The following is a 20,780-nucleotide window of genomic DNA, read 5'->3' as shown; positions in this document are numbered from 1 at the left end:
ACCTTAGGGTACTCTGCACAGTCACTGTCCATAGTGCAGGCACCTCTTCATGGACAGCAAGGGAGAAGAGATACTGTCAAATGTCATTTTTGGAAACTCTAATTTGTTTTTCTCTTTTCATTGTTTATGATAACCTTCTAGAAACTTGAAAATAGAATTTCCTTCCCTGCTGTTTTTGTCATTTGTATTTGGAAGTCCATTTTATTCCAATGAAAAATAGTTATGTTGGCTTTTACTGAAATGGAAAACTTTCCAAAGCTATATACTCTTACTTTTTTTTGTAATAAAGATGTTGTCCTTTCTTTCTTCCTGGATTTTTGGGTGGAATTTTTGAGAAGAATTAAGGAGTCAGTGGCCAGAAGAAGCAGAGTAGTAAGGTGGTTATTAACAGCACGGACTCTGAAGTCTTAGAGCTTGGGCTCAAATGTTGGGTCAAGCAATTTACTAACCAACTGGTTTCAGACACATTATTCTATCTCCCTGTCCCTCTCATCTGTAAAATGGGAATTATGTAATTGTACCTATGCATATGCTTGTTATGAGGATTTATTGAGTTGATGTTTGTAAAATACTTAAAATAGTGCCTAGAATATAGTAAATGGTATATGTTTGTTAAGTAAAAATGAGTATCTCCCCTCCTGCAATCTTACTACACTAATCCTTTTTCCTCCTGGTATGTTAGTGGGAAACAGCCCATAGCTCTCTCTTTAGAGAAGAGAGCTCCTCCTTAGAGAAGTTAGGGGACCCTAACTGAAGAACTATAGAGCATTTTTGTAAACTGATCTTTTCAGAAGTTGAAATGCATCAGTTTGCCACTCATCTTTGTGCTTTGGCTTCTCTGAGAGAAGACATTATTAGAAGGCTAACTAGATTTATTCACCTCTGGACTTTTCCTTACTCATAGCATGGCTTCATTTTGATTTAAAAGGAGTCCTACTGTATAGTTCTTGTGAAGAACATTTAGTGTAAAATTTCACAGATGTCAGGTATGTAAACTTGAAAGAAAATACCTTTTCAAAGTTTATTCAAAGAGATATAGGCTCATTCTTAAAATGCATATACATATACATACACTCACAAACCCAGCTAGCGTAAAAGTAGAGTACGTAAATGTATGCTTAGAAAAATTAGTTGGAAGCCTTCAGTCCTTAAAATGTTTTTTTTTTTACCTAAATGTGGTTAAATTGAGTAATTTCTGAAGCCTAGTAGGTCACAGGTAGTTTATATTTATTTTATACTGGAAGTAGCAACAGAGAAAGCATGATCTCTTGGACTGCCAGGAACTTGGGGGCATTTCAATATGTGGAGACCATTTTTAATAATCGTAGCAGTACATGAAATTGATTATTTACTTTATTGAGTACATAATATCCTGAATGACAGCTGTCTTACTTCTGGTTGCTATAGCAAATTACCAGGAGTGGGTGGCCTAAACAACAGATGTTTGTGTCTCACTGTTCTGGTGGCTGGGAAGTCTATAGTCAAAGTGGCAGCAGATCCAGTGTCTGGTGAGAGCCCCCTTCCTGGTTTGCAGATGGCCATCATGTTGTGTTGCATGAGGAGAGCAAACAAGGGCAAGCCCCCTTTGTCTCCTGTAAGGGCACTGATCCTACCATAAAGGCTCCACCCTCATGACCTCATTACCTCCCAAAGGCCCCATCTCTTATATTGGGGGTTTGAGTTTTAGCACGGGAATTTTTTTTGGTGGGGAGGACACAAACATTCAGGCCATAGCAACAGTTTTAACACTCTACTGAAATATAAAACCATTAGCAAAGCTGAAGAATCCCCAACCGACCTTTTAACACAAGGCAAAGTCAGAGTACCTATAAACTTATGAAGGATTATTAATGATATGGCTGAGGACATATATTTAATAGAAAAAATAATCATCTAAGCAATTAAAGACAGTAGATAATTAAAAGTAGTTCATATGTTGGGCGGTGAGTGATAAGAACTTAAAAAGTGAATAACTTTCTAGATTGTTTAGATATGCTTATGGCTAACAATTTTTCTATCATTATGTTTCACAAGTTTCATAACAAGAGATGTAAGCAAAAGCAAACCATATCTTTTTTTTTTTTTTTAAAGAATGAAAATCAACTCCGTACCACTGTGGTTCTATTGTGGCACATGGTTAGTTTTTTGTTTTTTGGGTTTTTTTGAGTAGGCTGTAGTGATAGCTCAGGGACTCTGGCTCGCTCTCTGTGTTGATTTCTATCAACTGCTGATGAAAAGCTTCCAAGGGGAATTTTGATTGAATACTGACATGGCTGTGTTCCATTCATTAAATTTTTCTCTTTGCCTGTACCTACATTGAAGGTAGAAATGTTTTTTTTTTAAAGTTAATGGAGAAATGAGTATTATTAATACATAGAACACTGGTACCACATTGAAACTGCTAGACAAAAGATCTTCTATCATTTCTTTAGTTTACCTGGAAATAAAAATGGAGTCTGGAGTTGTGCTGTATAAGAAGCACAGCAAGAAGTGGACAGTGGACAGGGAGTCCACTTAAGACTTTTAACATTGTTAATGGTCTGGGAAGAACCCTGAGACAAGGAGACTCTCCAGATGGGTGGCTGTTACATGATGCATCAGGTTGAATTATTAGTGAACGTTCCATTGCATAGTTCTGTAAATAGTTCCAGGCTTTCCAGTTAAGTACAACTTGAATTGATGGTTAGGTTGTTATCAGTAAATTTCTCCACATTTTCTCTTTTCAAATTCAGATCTGTGTTTGAGCCAAAGGCTTGTATAATGTACTTGGATTTTCCTCTCATTGTTATGTCTAACCTCTTGCTCACAACAGTTACCCTCTTAGGGACATTTTGAAACTGAATTTCTAGAATGAAGAAGTGAAAATATGTTGGGAAGATATAAATCATGAGACTCTATGGTATTCAGGCTAACTATGATGTTCTAGTGGATTGGAAAGAAATAGCTAATTACCATATGTTTGATTTTTCTTAAATAATTTAGATACTTCTAATGGTAGTTTTGCCATATCATGATTAATTATTTAATGTTACAGGACTGTGCAGTTTACTGTGGTAATTTTTCTTTGATGATTAAAAGATCATTTGAGGCACATGTTTAGTAGCTTTTTAGCTTTAAAACTGGTAAGAAACCTCTGAAATAGAGCTTGGGGGAAAAGCCGGGAAGTTAGCATGGCCATTGATTTGAATGACACATTTTAGATAACTGGTTTTTAAGAAATAAGACAAAACACTGCATTGTTCCTCTGTGTTCAACTACACATTTTTGTCATCTTCTTTTAGACTGGTGTTTATTTAAGGATTAAGCCATCCTTTTCACAGCTTATATAGTGACACAATTCAGGTTTGCGCTTAACCTATATTTTGCTTAGTCATTAATATTTTTGCACAGAGTTCATTAAATTTCATGAAATATAATTGACTTAGTTTTGAGTGCTAAAGAATCAATGATGGAATAGAACAGAGTCAAGGTTTTTGTGGCAAGTAGATACAAAGCTGTATTTGTGTTGGTGCCAGCAATGGAGGCAGCAGGGAATCGCCAAGAGGGCACCCAGCCAGCCTGGGATCCAAGCCTACACCAAGAGGGGAGGGCTTTGAATATGCTTTTGAGAAAGTGTACCAAAGTCAGGTGTGCAGACTGAGGTTAGGGCACATGCAGACATTAGAGGTAAGCTGCTTTGAACCTGAAGGCCCACGATGGGACAGGAAGAAGCCCAGTTCCTTAGTACCCTGGCACAGTCAGGAGCTGAGGAATCCAGGAACTTGAGCGGCCAGAGCAGAACTAGGGCACCAAGAGCAAGGAGACACTGATAGACAGCCAACGCTGCTCTCCTGCTTTGGGAGGCTTCTTAAGTGCTTTTTTGTTAGACTCCCAGCCTCAGAGCTTGGCTTGATGAAGACTCAGTAATCTGCCACACCTGGCAAACCCTGACATGCAGTTGCTGGCATATCCACATCTGACTGGTGCTGACAGTGATTAATTATGTAGGGTGCAGCACGATACAGTCAAGTGAGGTCATGAGCAAAGTGCTGTTTTATTTGTGTTTCCTTCCCGTCTACTTCGGCATTTTAACTCTGAAATAAAGCTGAAAGGGAATTTAGCTAGTGAAAAGAAAAAAGCCAGGTTGGAGAAAAATCTGTACATATCCATTCATTAATTCAGTCTTCCATTCAACAAAATTTTTTTTGAATGCCTCAGTATGTAATTCCCCGAAGTGAATGAATATTCATTTATCTTTGAAATTCAAATTCTATTTTACTAATGAACAGCTCAGTGTTTTACCCGGAGGTACAGAGTTAGCAGCGGCAAAACTAATTTGGATCCCAAACCTCTTTCTTTGTGTAATCAGTTCTTCAGGTCTCTCTGTAAAGTCCTGGCTTGAACCAAAGGTGGGTTTATCTTGGCTCTGAAAGCTGTCTGACTGAGCAAGAAATAGTAATGGGATGCATAATTTATATTGAGTTGGTGCTGAGCACTTGAGAGGTCAGAATGGGAACAGACTGCCATAGTTGATATAAATTGCTAATGTCTGTAGAGTATTTTCAATGTGGTCGGCTCTGTGGTGTTGAGTGAGTCTCTTCTATTATTTTACTTAATGCAGTCCTAGTAGAATTAGGTGACCTTTGAGCAGGATTTATCTCAGAGGCCCTATAAACATGGCTACATCCTTTCCCCCAGGACTGTGACAAGATTGATCCCCTTTGGGGATTTGCTCACATACACAGTCTTCAGAAGCAAAAAAGAATTCTCACTTGGCTCAGTTCCTTGGGAACTCAGTCTTGAGATTCAGATTTTCCCTATTATACTTTAAGGTTGTTTTAGGGTTCTTTTTTTTTTAGCATTTGACAGGCAAGATGTTTTGTCTTATGTATATAAAAATTAAGTAACTGTACCAGCATCACATATGTACTTTCAGTTGTAAATCGTACCCAAACCAACTTTCTGGGTGCAGTAACTTAACAATTTAAAGTTGATTTTGTGCTATTTAATACACATTTATCCCCCTTTTGTGAATAAAGGCATGCTTTTGCATAGACTACTTTGGTTGCTAGAGTATTTTTATAGTTTCTAGATTGTGTGTTTTCATTTTATCTTAAGTAGGTAAGAGAAGTTTTAATAAGAAATATAGCTGAACACATTCCTCTTGATAGTGTACAATGTGGTTAACATGCTGACTACAGATTTTGCATTGGAGTTAGTTATTTAAAGAATTGTTCTTTTATATCATATCATACTCAAATTACATTCAATTTAATGTTTTGTATATATCTAGGTATAGGTAGTTTTGGTAATAATAGCTTGTATGCTGTTTTTTGTCCATTTAATAGGCCTCAGATCTTTTAAAAATTGAGCTAATGACAATATATGGTTGTAAGAAATAATTGAGAAATTTCTATATAGTTTACATGGTTTCTCCCAATGGTAACATTTTGCAAGACTGGTATAATATCTCAGCTAGGATACTGACATTGACACAATCCACCTTTCCCCCATTTTATTCAGGTTTTCCCAGTTTTGTGTATATTTGTATTTAGTTCTATAAAATAAAAATAGGGAACATGTAATAAATTTGTGTGTCATCCTTGTGCGGGAGTCGTGCTAATGTCTTTGTCCAATTTTATGGTATATATGCTACAGAAGTAAGCACAGGCCCACAGACCTTAGAGTTTTTTATGAATCAAGGCTGGCTTCATGGGCCCGTGACAGAAATCCCTAGTTTTATGTTTGAATTTGTGTTTTGTAAGTGAAGTCTGACAAGATAATGGAGCCTGCCTCTGATCTGGGATAGGTTCTCTTCTGCTTTCAACTGCTTGATTCCCACACCCCCTAGAACCCCACAGACCTGGCCTCTTCCTTCACATTCCTGTCTCACAGCTGCTGTTGGCTTTCATACCTGGCAGGGATAGGGTGGGCTCTAGAGCAAGATCCCAGGAACATTTCAGGCCTGGACACTGATGCAGTTGTCCCCATCTAGGAGAGTCACAACGATGCCTCAGTGGGGTAAACTTCTCACCTACCCCAATGTAGGTGCCTGATGTACCTGAGATTTTCAGTACTGCTGGGGATGGGTTGGGGTGGTGTGTCTTTGGGAAGGGAGATCCCTGACTTGACTTCTCTGCCCCTAGAAGTGCACGGAGCATTGGTCTGCAGCTGCAAGGGGAGGGGAGACTCAATACCTAATGGGGGAGAGGGGGTGGTTTGTGTGTGTGGGGGGCCTAGCTGGCTGTTTTCTAGCACTTGCTTTGCAGATCACCCTGTGCCTGAGGGATCACAGCAGGGACTAGTAAATAAACAATGCCTTGGCAAGTTGAGAGAAGAAACTGCAGCAGAAAGGAGGAATCGTGATATTTTAGTACCTTTAATGGAACTTTTCTCCTGTCTTTTGAACATAGGGCCCTGCATTTTCATCTTGCTCAGGGCCTGCAAATTATGTAGCCCATTCTGATAGGCATAGTGTTATCTTCAGCAATCATTTACTATACACAGTGCCCACTTGTTTTCACTGCATCATCCTATATTTGCTTCAAATTTCAGTGACATAATAAGAAGATATTCAGTGAGACTGTGTGGGGACTAGAGCAGCACAAAACCCATAATGATATAAATATGTGGTGGAAAATTACAATAAAACCCTTGCATCTTCCACTTTAATTTTGCCTCAAGGAAATGGCAAAATGCCCAGCTGGCAATAACCAGTTCCAAATGAGCTGCCAAAACTGCTAGGTGCTGAAATATATAGTTTGTTGCTCTTCCCCATTTTGGTGCTTGACTATAGGTTTTGAGGTTGGTGTTTCAAAGCCGGAGCAGGTGCCTGCCACCTGGAAGCATTTTCTTAAGTGCCTTGCTAATATCAACACAATGAGACCTATTGAAGTGTATTTTTAAATAACACTGAAGCTGCTTTACATGTGTATACATGTCTATTGAAATACAATCATAAATAGGCCTAAAATGTTTTCATCTGGAATTCAAAGGGATATGATTTGTGTCTTGGAACAATAAAGGATTCTTGTAAAAAGGAACATGCTGATGAAAAACATTTAGATAAAATTAAAATATTTGAAAAGTTTGTAAATGTCGGTTGAAGTACTGGCATAACAAAATTAGATTGCTTCACCTTAGAACCCTACACAGGGAGGTGCCTAGTAGATACCAGGCAGCAGTGCTAGCAAGGCGGAGGTGATGGTGAAGAGTAAGTACAATTGTTCAGACACATTTCAATCTTGGGGGCCAAGAGACCCTTCCTGTTTCATTTGAAAGAATTACCTTAATTTTTGTACTTGTGAATACAGTTATACGTCAGATCATTTCTGGATGCAGAAAGCCAGTTCCTTGTCTCCAATTAAGGTTTTTCTTTTCCTTGAGCAAGTGGTAGAATTTTCCATGAGCATCTCTGTATATTTAGTGCATTAGGGATCGGTGAATGTCAGAAGTTTCTGAGGTCAGTTTTTGTTTTAATGCTTGTCTGCACCATCTGAACTGTGTCCCAGTGCTCATCTAACCAAACAACTACTTTGTTTATAGTTCTGCCTGACCTGAGGTATACTCTGCCTGATGTGCTGGCTGTTTTCTAGCTCAGAATACATAATTCAGACTGGGTCTAGCAACATGGAGTCCAGGCAGAGAAGGTTGCTTGAAATCTAGGACTAATAAGAATGTACTTTCATTGCTCGTTTCACATCCTACTCCCTCTCCCAACCCTATTGCTAGATCCCAAAATAAGAGCAACAAACTAAACAAGCAAACAAAAATCAACACTCCCCTCTCCCCCCATTTAATAGTCTCCTCTTCTCCCTACTTTGGCTTACAAAGTTGCTAATTAGAAGCAAAATATCCAAACAATCCTGTAGGAAGAAGAAAGAGACCCAGCAGGGGACACAGATAATCTGTAAATTAGGTAATTAGTATAAGAATAATCATGACTCTGTTGTCTTTGAGTGCTTTTTCATGGATTTGGTACTAGTAAACCATTCAAGTCCTCCTGCAGGCTGGGGAGATCCACCACTTGATCTGCTTTCCTCTCCTGGGTGTTTATTTACCCAGCACGCTGGCCTTTCTTCAGGCATCTAAGCCTGAGTGGGTGCTGCCTGTTTCCACATTACACTCTCATACGTCTATTTTTTTTTCTCCAAACATTACTTTCATTTTCTAACTGTTCTTTCTCCAGCTTGTTCTCATTTGCTAAATGCCCTAACTTTTAAATTTTCCTCTCTCCTCCCCCTTGCACATCCCCCTTCGTTGGCAGCCTACAGGGACTTGTTATCACTTTGTGGCGGTTGACACTTCCCATCAACACTGAAAGGTGCTCAAGTTCCAGAGGGTGGCGGCAGCGCACCCTGGCGCCACCACACACCAACCCTGAGACCCTTAGCTCACTTAAATTCCTTGCTTCCTTCTCCACCTCTGTGCAATGGGGATGATTATATTGTTTCTACCTCGTAAAGTTGCTGTGAAGATTAAACGAGCTATTCCGTATCACCTATTTAGAACTACACCTGGCTCATAGTAAGTGCTTAACAAATGTTAGCCATTATTCCTTAATGTTTGGTTGACTCAGTTATGTGACTCTTGAGTCACCTGTTCGTGTCTTATTTTTCTGGCAACACCTATTCATGTCCTGGATAACTGGGGTTCCTGAGAATACATGTGGAAAATGCTACTCCTCAAGATAGGTGTAGTTAGCATTGCCATTTTTCTCAAGTCATTTTATAAGAGGGCAGATTAAGGTTGAAATTCTAGAAGTAGAATTTCTCTTATAGTCAGATCCTTCTGTTGTCAGCATCTCTCCACCAGTGTGCATGCCTCTGTGTGCTCTTTCTCCTGATGGAACAGTAATGTGTGCTGACACGTTGCTACTTCAGGTGGTCTGCTGACCAGCAGCATGGACATCGCCTGGGAGCTTGTAAAGATGTAGATCTCAGGCTCCACCGTAGACCAACTGAATCAGAATCTGCATTTTATTTTATTTTATTTTTAAATTATTTTTAGAATCTGCATTTTAACAAGATCCCCAGGTAATTCATAAGTACATTGCTGTTTGAGAAACATTAGGCTAATATTTCTGGGTCTAGAGTACCAAAATTTTGCCCTAGGGAAATAGAAAGTCATCAACCTAAATTCTGTTTTACAATACATAATATTGACTACTTCTACAAGTATAGCACTTTAAACCCTATGTGATTTCCTGGAAAACCTATATTGGCATTCTCTTGGGTGTAATTGTTATCGATTAATGTCATGATTAAAAGTGTAGCTTAGGTCTACTGGGAGCTTTATCTCCTGGAAAGAAAAAAAAAAAAAAACTTACCTCATTGATTTGAAGCCTTCAGTCAGTCATTCTTACCTTTTCAGAAAACACTTCAGATAAATAGCAATAATCTTAGCAGTGAGAGATTTGTCTCAAGGGATTATCTTTCCAACAATGACTTGCATTGATTAAGTTCATTGCTTTTTAACTGTTCATTTTGTTGCTGTGGTAACTCCGTGTTAAAAATTAGGATGCATTTTCTTAGCTGGGATGGAGCGTGAGGAGGGTGGCCACAGAGGAGCACATTTGGGCTTCTACTACTGGTTAGACACTTGCTGACAGTCTGGTGTTCCTGATGTTTTCTGAATATTGCTTTGTTGAAATAAGGTTGTGGTAAAAGGAGGCATTGAATATGCTTAATAGATAGCACGCAGAAGAGTCAGGCTAGTATTATGATTCCTCGTATCTCAGCCATGTATCAAGAAAGGACCTGAAGTGCTGAATTATTAGCTGGAAAACTTTGCTTTTTGAACAGTTGAGTTGTGTAAACCATGTGTTGTTAGATTGTTGCCTTGCCTTTTGTATACCTCTGTTTTTATGGGTGGGTGGAACATTTGGAAAATCCCTAGATTTCTATGGTTGTGGAGAGGGAAGACTCAGCTTGTTAGTTGGAATTTTGATTTATGAAACACTAAATGGAGTGTATTAACTCATTCAGCTCTCTGAATCTTCTTTATAATTACAATGATAAATATTAATTAAAAATAGAATTTACTTGAGTTTCTATAACATTTACTGCCTCTCATAAAGAGAGACAGCAGAAATATAAGACTGGTATTATCTGTCTCCCATACTTTGCCTTACAAAAGTAATCTTCCGTGGGACACTTGGGTGGCTCAGTAGGTGAAAGAGTCTGACTCAATCTCAGCTCAGTTCTTGATCTCAGGGTCGTGAGTTCAAGCCCTGCATTGGGCTCCGTGCTAGAAGTGGAGCCTACTTAAAAACAACAACAACAACAACAAAAAACTTATGAAAATGTAATTCAGATCATGTCTCTCTATTACTTAAGATTCCCTGGTGCCTCCCATCACACCTTGGACAGAGCACAATTCTGAAGACAGAGCTTCTGACCATTTCCTATGTGTACCTGGAGTTCTCCACTGTACCTGGAGAAATAATTGGCATTTCCCTGAACCTATGGACTTCTGACCATCCTGGTTCCTCTAACCTGCAAGACAGTACTGCCCTTACCACGTTTCCTTCTCTGCATAGTATCATAGCTTAAAGACTCAGCTCAACCATATCTCCTTTGTGGAACCTTCCCGAACCCCACAGATTGTTCACCTTGTGTGTTCATACTTCTGCCATGACATTTATCATGTTGTATTAGTCAGGGCTTTCCAGTAAAACAGAACCAGTAGAATTTGGGTGTGGATGAGGGCATACAGAAAAAAATTTATTGCAAAGAAGTGGATTATGTGATTGTAGTGGCTGTTAAATCTGGGATCCAAAGGGCAGACTGTCAGGATGAAAACTCTCAGGCAGGAACTGATACTGCAGTCATGAGGCAGATTCTCAATCTCTTCAGGGAAACCTTCATTTTGCTCTTAAGGTTTTTTGACTCATTGGATGAGATCTACCCAGATTATTGAGGGTGATCTCCTTACTTCAGGTCAACTGATTGTAGATATTAGTCACATTTACAAAATACCAGTAACATTTATATTAGTGTTTGATTTAAATAACTGGGTACTGCAGCCTAGCCAGGTTGGCACATAAAACTATCCATCATACATGGCATCTGCAATTATTTATATACCTGTAATTCCACCTTAGGACTGTGAGATCTCTCAGTCATAAACAAACATTACCTTTAAGTGACTAAGATATTATTTTATAGATTGCTTAAATTGTGAAATAAAAAATACTGTTTTTATCATTTATTTATATTTTTTTAAAAATAAAATACATAAATATTTATTTTAGAGAGCACATGCAGGTGGAGGGAGGGGCAGAGGAAGAGGGAGAGAGGGAATCTTAAGTAGACTTCCCACTGAGCACAAAGCCTGACAAGCTTTATCTCAGGACCCTGAGATTATGACCAGAGCCAAAAATCAAGAGTGGGATGCTTGACCAACTGAGCCTCCCAGGTGCCCCAGTATTCCTACCATTTAGATGTACTAGTCCTTAGAAACTTGAGTCAGTCTGCCCATGATTTATAATGAAGTTCTCTACTCATATTTTGCTAATAGTTTTAAATGAAGGGAAACAGAAGAAGCAGCTTATTTATTAAAAATAATTTACACATTCTATATTGGTAGAAATTCATTATATGCTTTATTATTAAATTTGCAAACTATGGGTGTAACAGTGAAAGAAAAAGATGTGTGGAAGAATTGAGATTCAGCTTGTTTTAAAAATTAAAGATCTGGGTGTCTGGCTGGCTCAGTTGGTTAAGTGTCTGCTTTTGGCTCAGGTCATGATCCCTTAGTCCCAGACTGGAGCCCTGGGTTGGGCTCCTTGCTCAGCTGAGAGTCCTTCTCCCTCTGCCCCTCCCCACTCCTCATGCTCTCTCTCACACTCTCTTAAATAAATAAATAAAATCTTTACATACAAATAAGAGGTCCATTTCATTTATTTAATTATTTATTTAAGTATGTTATTTTTATTTGCACTCAGAAAAATCCTTAGTATATATAATACTAAGTACACTTGATTAGTAAGTGTTTAGTGTCAGTTTTTCCCGATCTGTGTCACCACTGAAAAGGTAGTTCCCTTATTTTAATCCTATCTGTATATTACTAGTTTTTGAAAATATACCTCAAAACTCTTTTCTCCCAAAATTTCCAGGATTAATTAGAATATTTTGATGTTCCTTTTTTCTTATTATTTGTATATGTGTTCACATTTGCTCTTTTAGAAAACTTACTGTTTTGCTGTTACATAACTTTCAAACGACGTTTCACACTTATCGTTTGAATCTCGTAATCTCACTATTTGACACCTGCATCTGGGTTCATTATTTAAGGCCAAATTCAAATTGTTTAACTCAGCCTCTTTATCTTTCCTGCTACTCTATCTACTTTTTTCCTTGGCATGTGTGTGTTTCTCTCAGTGACACTTGCTGAGATTTGGTTCACAACCTTTGGACATCAGTCTTTCCAGATCCCCCACCTTTCCCATCCAGTCAGATGTTTGGTGAATTCCAATAATTGTCTTTTCCTGAGTGTCTTACCTTTACATCCTCTATTGTATTTAAACAACCATCTTTCCACCTTGGATTATTATTACCTCCTATGTAGACTCTTGCAGTAAGCATCATGGACTAGTCACTCTGTCCTCAAAGTTATCTCCTGTGCTCTCAACAGGTTAATTATGCTAGTATAGTTACTGTTTTAGTATTCACCAGCTTAAAAAAGAAAAATCAAAACTAGTGGCTTCCCATCACCAGTAAAATGAAAACAAAGTGTTTTCCAATCAGGTCATTTACAGTGCTCCAAATGGCCAGATTACTTTTACAGTTTTCTTGTTCAGTCTTCCTGTGTATGGACATCAAAATTGGACTGTTTTAAACAATATGTACATTGTGTTTCCCTATCTTTGAACTTTAGCTGTGCTTTTCTCTCCATCTGGAATTGTCTACTCACAATTTTTGCTCATTAAAATCTTCCTGTCTCCTGTCTTTTTGCTGAAGGGGCTGGGTCCTTTTCAGCCTTCAATATACAACTATGGCTCAAAGACCAACATTGGGGAGGAGTACAGAGAGGGCAGTGAAGACAGCCTGTCACATGACTGGTTCATTGAGGTACAGTTTTTGGTTCTCAAATTTTAAGCTCCAGAAATTTTACTTTTTCCTTCCAGCCAGAGTTGCCATAGTTCCTAGAAGATAAACTCCTGCTAATAAAACTTAACAAAAAATTGTTATGAACTAGAATGATAGTTTACCAATTTATAGTGAATGATGTGCTTTAAGGATGGAGAGAGTATTGCCTCTACATGCCAGGACACCTGCAAAGCAGAATCAGTAACTGGAAAGTTGAAACAGAAGAATTGGTTGGTCTTGAATGATATTCCATCTTGGTTGTGTTGAAAACCTTGTTGCCTTATTGGGTCATCTGATAAGGTTCTTTTCCTTGGATAATTTGATATAAACAATAATGGATCTTCAGGTTCTGATCTCTTATCCATTGTCCCAACTGACTGAATTACAGTTCTCCTTTACATGTTCCATTCCAGTAATGTCATTCTGAAGATGTTTGTTGCATTGTTTTAAATTTAGCAACACTCTGTCCTTATCAATTAATTTGTAAGGTAATCCAGGTCTACAAAACCACATTTAGATCCTTCTACAGTGGTGTCTTTGGATGGCAAGTATCATATGTCATGTGCTTCATGGCTTCAGAATGTGCCTTTTGTATGAACTTACACCAGAATTCTTAAATTGATTTACGCATTAGATGCAGTCACCTTTTAATATGTTTGTATTATGGTTATTTGCAAACTGGTCTTATTTACTACATGTCAGGTCTAAATTGCTTGAAAACAGGGACTATTTTTTTAAAAATTAAAAAAAAAATTTCATTTGTTTTTCTGTAGCCTCAACTATGATGATTTTGTTCTTTCCAAAAGTGAACCTTGATATTCATTCCTTTATTTACTTACTTTTTAAAAAGATTTTATTTATTCATGAGAGACGCACAGAGGCAGAGACATAGACAGAGGGAGAAGCAGGCTCTCTGATGTGGGGCTCTCTCCCAGGACCCTGGGATCATGATCTGAGCCAAAGGCAGACCCTAAACCACTGAGCCACCCCGGTGCCCTTCCTTCATTTACTTATTTTTTTTCCTTCCTTCCATCGTTCTTTTTTTCCTCACTCTCCTCTGTCCCCTCCTTCCCTCTCTACATTCTTCCCTTTGTTCCCTCCACACACATTTATAAAACACCTCCTACCTGCCAGGAATACATCAATGTCTGTGACTCAGTTTTACAGCACATAGACACTAATAGTGTAGTACTACCACTCATTGATTGATTGTCCTGAATTCTTCATCAGATCTATACAGTACCACCAAAGATATGTATAAATACACTGCCTCCCCTTATTTTGCAAATAAACAGACTGAAGTTCAGAGAAAAAAAATGACTTTCTTCAAACCACACAGTTTGTGAAATAGCTGGGATTTAAGCTCAGGATTGTTGTCTCAATTTATTCTTTTTTTCCTATTGTTTATTGATGGTCGTTGGAGGCAACTTTATGGTTTAAGATAGTATTAGTTAATTGTATGTGCCAATTTAGTTAGGCTGTGGTGTCCAGTTGTTCATTCAGTACTAATATTAATATTGCTATGAAGGTATTTTGTAGTTTGTATTTTGTAATAGTTAACATCCATAACCAGTTGTCTTTAAATAATAATGTGGGTGGGCCTTATCCAATCAGTTGAAGGTTTATGGAATAAAAAGAATGTGGCATCAGGGTGCTTGGCTTCCTCAGTAAGTAGAGAATATGACTCTTGGTCTTGGGGTTGTGAGTTTGAGCTGTGTGTTGGGCATAGAGATTACTTAAAAATAAAATCTTAAGAAAAAAAGAAAGAATGCAACATTAGCTCTTGCCGGAGTTTCCAGCTTGCCTGTTAGTCCTGTAATTTTGGACTTACTAGCCTCCTCACTCATGTGAGCCATTTATATGTATATAAATACACATATGCACATACACACACTGTTGGGTTTCTCTAGAAATAAAGATTGATTGGCTGATTAATACAGCTTCTGACAATTAAATTGACAGAAGTATTATACAAAAATGTTAATTGCATTATCTTTAATTTCCATATTAAAACAATTCTTCAAATTTAAAATGTATATGGCATATGGTGACTTTTAAAAAAACAGGTATAGTTGGTACCAGTGGTCTTAATCAGGTAGGGAGCAAGTGTGGAGAAGGAAGGAAAAGAATGAGGGATTGTATTGTTTTCCTAAACTGACTGAAACAGAGAGTTGAAACAACCTGAAGATATTCATGTGATATCTTCAGGGAAACATTTATACATTTGGTAAAGACTTAATTTCAAAAAAATCCATCAATGACAATAACAAAAATAAAGCTATTTCTTTCTTTTATATTTGAAGATGGCATGTGTCTGTAGAGTTTATAGTGTTCACAGTTTTACATTTGGGTTTTATAAGGTGCAGCAAATCATACATTCTCCTGAGACATGGTCTTTCCAAATAAGAAGACAGACATGGAAAAGGAAAGAGTAATGATTTTAGGATTGCAATAAAAAAGTAATTTCCTTGTTAGACTCCAAGTCATATAGTCAATCCAAAGATGTTAAATTTTCTGTTTCTTTGTTTACTGTAAATAGAAGATAACACTCTAATAAACCCCAAAGTCCAAAATACAGACTTTTGTTAAATAAAAATTGGACCAAAATATAGGAACAAAGTTTTAAACTAGTGTGAATACTCTGCTTTATTCCCCCTGTCGCCTCTCCTTGGAACAGTATATCACAGTAAAATTGTTGGAAATACAGTTAGTAGTAGTAATGCTCTACAAAGTCACTTCAAACACTGAATTAAAAAAATATTGAATCATTCATTGCTCCTAGGGGAAATACAGTGTTAGTTCCTGTGAGCTTCTGGTCACATTTTTGTTTACCAATCAATGCACAATCCTGCTTATGTGTGTTTAAGACACCTTGTTTAATATATTCATGGCCAACAGTATTATAACTCATGCCTGATCTAACCCACATATTTTCTTCATAAGGCTCATCACAGCCTTCTTACACTTGGAACACTAGACGACTCTTCAGTATTATGCTTGGGGGCCATTTTAACTAACAAAATCACCAATGAGAAGCACAAAAAACAAAAATGGTGGCATTTACTAGACTGAGAAAAGCACACTCGTTTACAGTATGAGAGCTGAAACAAGGCATAGTGTCAGCTGGGGAGGTGCACACTGGACAACTCAGAAATTTTGCCACTCTGTAAATGATCCAGAAATGTCTGTGAGTAACCTGTGATTATTGATTAGGGGGTTACAAATACAGATTAGCTGGAAGGCGAATTCACAAATTCAGAATCTGCAAATAATGAGGATCTACTTTAAACAGTTTGTATCTTTCTGGAAGACACATATATTTGTGGGTAAATAGCCTCCTGGGAAGCCACTATGTGAGAGAGTACAGTGCTGTCCAAGTTGTTGGGCTACTAAACATTTTATGTTCATTTGCAAGATTCTTTAATAAACATTTTTAATCTTTGCTACTGCAGTCTTTTAGGAAGAGAAAATAAGTACTGTAAATAAACAGATCTCCAAATATGGCAATAGGATTTTCTCAGGAAACCCTGAGCAATTTCAGGTGTTTGTTTGGATCCACTAGCAAGCATAATAAAATCAACACAAATAAACACGGAATCAAAATCTGAGCAAAGTAGTTTGTCATCTTTTCCAAAATATTAATGGAGAAGCAGTTTGTCTTCTTTCACCAAGATTTATGAAGTCAGTTCATTAGCATATCACGTGTTTAACCATGTTAAAACAATTGCTTGTTTAATTGAAGTTTTCACCTTTTGATAATTTTTATCATAATGAAATTTGCCAAGAAATTAGCAAGTCTACAACTTGGATTCTCACAAACTGTTTATGTACTTTGAGGTTGATGCCAATCCTTCAATTCTTTATTTGTGAAACACTTATGTGCAAATTTCTGTGCTTAAAAGTCATGAATTATCAAATCAGGGCTTTTCTTGGCTTAACCAGCTGCCACATCATGGAGGTACCCCCACCCAAGAAGGAGGAGTAAAAGGGAGATGTCATTTATAGGTACTGAAGCAAAATTAGAACTCAAGGGCAGAGACAGTAGATCAGCTGAACTATTGGTGAAATTATTACCAAAAAAAGAGAAAGAAGTAAGTGAAAAAGAATCAGTGATGTGGAAGATGATTGGAGTATTTTATTGTGAATGTTTCAACCACTAGACCATTGCACCCTGAAAGAAAAGATGGGTTGTTATTTCTTTATTTTGAAAAGATATTGCAAGGCACTTTTCTTAGCCATATCATAAATTAGAATGAGAGAAAATAGATTTATATTATAGCAAGTAGAATTCAGTTTTTACTAGTGCAAGGAGACCCTACCAGAGGACTTTGGTTATGAATATTTATAACCTGAAATACATATAAGAAGTAAATTAGAGAAATTAGCATTGGCAATAATCATATTCCTATAGTGACACTCTGACTTGGAGAGAATTATATTAGGTAGTCAGAAAACTTAAGCCTATTGCTGCTTGAAATTATGTATATGTGGATCCTTACTGTTCTGGGCTTGAATTTGAAAGACTCACTCATCAAGATTTTTAGACACATTATATTTGCTTTTGCAAATTAGAAGCTCCAACCACAGATGCAAGTGTACATTGCCATGTGTGGAATTAATGCTTCAGACATCTTATGAATATGCATGTGTATTTTGGTGGCGCTTCTGCTACATAAGTCTGAAAAGCAGTGGGAAGTGGGTGTAACTGCGTGGAACTGCATATTGCTGTCAGGAAAGTGCAGTTCTCAAAGAAAAAAAAATTACAGGGGCAAATTTTCATATCAGATGTGTCTTCAGAGACAAAATTTTCCAAAAGTGAATAGCTGATATTTGTCCATTTTAATTAAATTAAAATTTCTGCTGACATTTTCACCGCATAACAACTTGGAAATGTTCTGAGGACAATGCTCCATATTTAAGTGTGTGTACATCTTCATGATGGTTTCTGGGATGCCTTAATTATTAATACGAGGTGAAATTTGGATGATATTTTGTTCTGTGGTTACAGTAATTCCTGATTAAATGTCTCTATTAATGGTATGAATGGGTTGAGTTCAGCTTAAATTTTAATGTAAGGTTTAGTTTCTATATGTCACCTGGATTTTTTTTTTTTCTGGATTTTGATATTGATCAGCGATTACTTCAAAACTATGTTTCAGCAAAGAAATACAGAGTAAATAGTAGTGCTGTTCCAATCCCTTCCTCTTTGTGGTCCCGAGGCCTACATTATGGTACCTGGTAAAGTGAGGAGGAAGAACAGGAAAGCTAATGTGACTGGCTGCTCCTGCAGTGAGGTGGTCTGTCCAGTAGTGGACATGGCTGAGATCCTTCGGCTCAGTGGGACAACAGGTCTGAATCCACGTGAGTGTGGCCCCATGGGTAGTTCAAATTAATTACCCACTATGGTTCTTGCAAAATGGCTTCTTTTGTAAAAGTTGTAGGAATTCTGAGAAATCTTGTTACTCTTATGTGGCTAAAGCAGAATTAGATTATATTTACATACAATTCTGATATTTCAGACATTTAAATCATTCCTTTCAGAACACAATTTGAACATTAAACTGGAGATAGTAACATCACCCCTACAGCTCATTATTGAGTTAAACTCACTGCATTTGACCAATTAATAAATATCAAAGAGATTTTGATTCATCACTCACATAAAATTTGTTTACAAGGCATACCAATAGCCTTCCTAAAAGGTAACCTGATACAGCTTTGCTTTTTAACCTGTTCTGGGAATAGTGATCATCAGGGGGTTACCCATTACCCTACTATCATTTATGACGGAAAAGAACAATTGACCACTGCTTTTTATTAGTTAGAATCCCTGTACATTTTAATCACTTTGAAAATAAGATTGTCCTAATTGAGTATCACATTTTCTAGACAAAAATATTTCCCTCCATTTAGCTCAGGTCATCATTTCTCAATGAATTTTCCTCATTAGAGCTTTTGATTGGATGAGGGGAATGTGTTGTTTAGGAACTTTAGAAAGAAAGATTTTCACTCGTCTTAAAAACAACCAAAAACTCCCTTCTTGCCTCTACACTTCTCTTGTTTCTCTAGCCATTCTTTGTTGCCCTTGGGATTAAAATTTAACAAGTCTATACTTGTCTCTTTTTTACCTTGAGCTATCTCTTAAACATACTTTAATCCACTGTTATCCCCACCACTCCTCCAATAGTCTGATTAGGTTCAACAGTGACTTCCAAGTTCTTATAACTCTTTGTCATTGTTTGGTCTTTATCTTACCTGACTTACCCCAGAGCAGCAGAGACAGCACATGCACATCTACCCCTGTGCCCATAACTCACTTGTTCCTTGCTCCTCTTTCTCTAGACCTCTTCACGTCACAGTACCCCAGGGATCAGTATTTGGTTCTCTTCTCTTTTCTCTTTGCGCTTATTATTGGAGATCTCATTCAGTCTCATGACATTAAATCTCATTTATAGGCTGATGACTGCCAGATTGATGTCTTTATACCAGAACTTTATCCCAAACATTCAATTTTCCTATTTCACAAGTTATAGGAATTTCTGGTCCTACATCCAGAAATTGTAATAGACCAGTTTTGCATCTTCCACCAAAAAGAAAAAGCCATCTATAAGATGATAAATAAAGATGCAATTTAAAAACTTTGATATTGTTGTAATTAAACATTCATTTTAATTTCCCTATTCAGGAGTTGGGGAATTTATTTCAGATATACAAACTAGAATCACTCAATTCAGGAAAGCACATCATACACGTTTAAGTGATTTTTATGCATACTTGTTGATTGCTATTTCATATTTAAGGTTATTTACCTAACAAACTAATTCATGCCAACATAATATACCATGTAATCCTATTGGGAGATATCATTTAGCCAGAGAAATCATTTGCTTGCTTAGAAGTGTTACAAATATGCATATTACTGTTATTTGTATATCAATAGATGAAAGAAGAGTGTAGCATTTATAATTAAGTAAGAAACACACATACTAATATGACCAGCTAACACATTTAAAATGATCTTAGATTATGCTTATTTTGCTTGCCTTCTTTTGTAAATGTTCTTATTTTTGCCTATCTACCAATTAAAAAGTTAACTGTTTTAACCAAGCCAAAAATTGAATTTTATGACTGTTTTAACCAAGCCAAAAATTGAATTTTATGACCTAAATATGCAGTTCACACACAGCATACTTCTATATTGTTAAGCTTAAAAATGTTTCAAATGATAATAGTGAGCATCCTAGAACATTTTGTGTTCTGCTAAGTGTCTCGAATAATTGTTTTAATACCTAGAGTTTGGCAGTATTCCAAATTATAACATTTATCATTCTTACCTAATTGGTCAATTTTACTATAGTTTCCCACTGGAAAAGAACTCTGATATGAAAGCAGTTTCAGACAGTTTCATTTCAACCATAAAGTCACTAAAATGTATGCTCATTCCTTTTTTTTAAAAAGATTTTATTTATTTATTCATGAGAGACACAGAGAGAGGCAGAGACACAGACAGAAGGAGAAGCAGGCTCCTTGCAGGAAGCCTGATGTGGGACTTGATCCCAGGACTCCAGGATCATGCCCTGGGCGGAAGGCAGGTGCTAAACCGCTGAGCCACCCAGGGATCCTAAACATATGTTCATTCCTAAGTTACACTACTACTGCTTATGCTGAAGAAAAGACAAAGATTCCAGAAATGTTTATTAGAATTTATTA

General features: G+C 37.2%; 1 protein-coding gene and 1 non-coding gene across 3 annotated transcripts in view; one reads left to right on the top strand and one right to left on the bottom strand.

The window, feature by feature from the left end:
• Positions 1-20,780, top strand: part of PRKD1 (protein kinase D1) — a 322,398-nt gene that overhangs the window by 95,023 nt on the left and 206,595 nt on the right. The gene's annotated exons all lie outside the window — the stretch shown is intronic.
• Positions 5,546-5,647, bottom strand: LOC119873059. Its single transcript, XR_005363861.1, has one exon. It is a non-coding gene; the product is annotated as a U6 spliceosomal RNA (small nuclear RNA).

This window comes from Canis lupus, chromosome 8 (genome assembly GCF_011100685.1).
Source record: "Canis lupus familiaris isolate Mischka breed German Shepherd chromosome 8, alternate assembly UU_Cfam_GSD_1.0, whole genome shotgun sequence".
In the NCBI taxonomy this organism is placed as follows: Eukaryota; Metazoa; Chordata; class Mammalia; order Carnivora; family Canidae; genus Canis; species Canis lupus.
Note: the sequence above shows the minus strand (reverse complement) of the source record. Positions and strands in the feature narration are given on the sequence as shown.